The following is a 1,795-nucleotide window of genomic DNA, read 5'->3' as shown; positions in this document are numbered from 1 at the left end:
TGACAAGAAATCATGGTGGGAATTTATGGAAGTGACTAACTAACAACTCCAATCATGAAAATGGGTAACATGTGCTTTCCTCAAGTTGTATTAATTGTTTTTAAAGCATATCAATAGCACTGTTTATTGAGTGACAAGAAATCGTGGTTTTTGTGAAAATTTGTAGAGGTGACAAGCTAACAACTTAAATCATGGAAACGGGTATCATGATTTGTATGTGCTCTCAGTCAGCACATTTCTAATTGGTTGTTTTGTCTTGTATATATGTGGGCTCTGTACTTTGTTTCTGTTTAGGGTTTCAGATAACAGTAGATGTAGCTCTAATGCCACGCCTGAATCAGGTTAACTGAAATTTTTCTTTGGTGTGTTTTTGGGTTTCACTCTAATGTGTTTTACTTTATATTCATTATTGTAGTCTGCTCATCCAAATTTAGGCACAATATATCAACTACTGTGTTACATGCAGTTATACTGATAAAGAAATGTCATGTTGCAATGTGAAATACAAATCTTAATTGATCACCCAAATAAAAACATGTGCATTATTAAATCCTAAACAGCTTTTGTGTCACACTTGAATCAGATTCACTGTTATATCTGTTTAGGGTGTTTTTTTGGGTTTCACCGGATAGTGTATTTGATATCCATCAATCAGAATCATTGACTTTTAGTCTGCTCTGCCAAATCTAGATACAATATATCAACTACTGTGTCATTTGCTGTTTTACTGATAGAGATTTCATAGTGTCTTCAATACAAAGCTTAATTGATCACCCCAGTAAAATCATGCACTTTATTAAATAGTAAATACATTAAAACAAACAATCAAATCATGGTTTAGGGTCCATTCATCAATTAGAATCATTGTTTTTCAGTTTGATCTGCCAAGTTTAGATACAGCAATATGTCAGCTGTTGGTTTACATGCAGCTTTACTGATAAGAAATTTCATGGTGATGCAGGCTTATATGAAGTTGGAAAGCTAATATCTCCAGTGATGCCAGACAAGTTTAGTTCTCAAAGCAATGTTACTCTGACTGTGCAGGTCTTTGGGCATTTTCATGGCAGAACATGCACTCTATTAAGAAGAAAAGATGTTAATATGTAGTTTTGTATTAGGTGCTATCTTGACTGAGCTTGTTCTATCCACATATCTCCCCCTTCATTTTCATCTTTTCTTTTACACTCATTAAGTTCTTTCATTGTATTCATTAGTGTCTACACGAGTTTCTAAGCCATGCTAAGGTGGTTTCTTGACCTTGCAAGGCTTTCCATAACTTATTTTTCATCTAGTAACACCTTCCCCTCCATGTTCTCTCAATTCTCCAGATCTAATGTCACCTCTCACTATGTGTTTTCTCATTTCTTCATAGAGCAATTTCAATTGTTTTTCCTCATTGTTCATTGGTGTCTATCCCTCCAGAGCTTGTAATTCTCTCTTTGAAGAGCTGAAGAAACAAAATGAATGTAAATTTTATTATCCTTAAATAAAAAGTTGTCAATCGCTCTTTCAGAAATTGGTCACAATTTCATGATTGCAAAATACTATTATCTGTTCAATGCAGTTCTCTTTTCTTCTGAATGTAGTACTTCCCATGGATAGAGAGTAAATCAGTGGATTTCATATCCATTTCCTTGTATAAAACTACATTGAGATGCAGTTTTATGTAATGCTATACTTCTAGATGTTATATGGTGAGCAATTCACTAATCATTGCATTGGGTGATATCTATTCATTAAGTGGCATTCCCCAAATGGAACAGTATATAAATGTTTAGTACAGTGTACTGTAAGT

At 33.8% G+C, this 1,795-nt stretch overlaps 1 long non-coding RNA gene across 1 annotated transcript; it reads left to right on the top strand.

Moving 5' to 3' along the window:
• Positions 1-230: 230 nt before the first annotated feature.
• On the top strand, positions 231-1,516 carry LOC149559223 (uncharacterized). The gene is made up of 2 exons (XR_016364329.1): positions 231-341; positions 962-1,516. It is a non-coding gene; the product is annotated as an uncharacterized LOC149559223 (long non-coding RNA).
• The last annotated feature ends 279 nt before the right edge of the window (positions 1,517-1,795 follow it).

The sequence above is a fragment of the Cupressus sempervirens genome, chromosome 5, assembly GCF_028749045.1.
Source record: "Cupressus sempervirens isolate cs-2001-9-10 chromosome 5, ASM2874904v1, whole genome shotgun sequence".
Lineage (NCBI taxonomy): Eukaryota > Viridiplantae > Streptophyta > Pinopsida > Cupressales > Cupressaceae > Cupressus > Cupressus sempervirens.
This window is presented reverse-complemented; position numbering and strand designations above follow the sequence as displayed.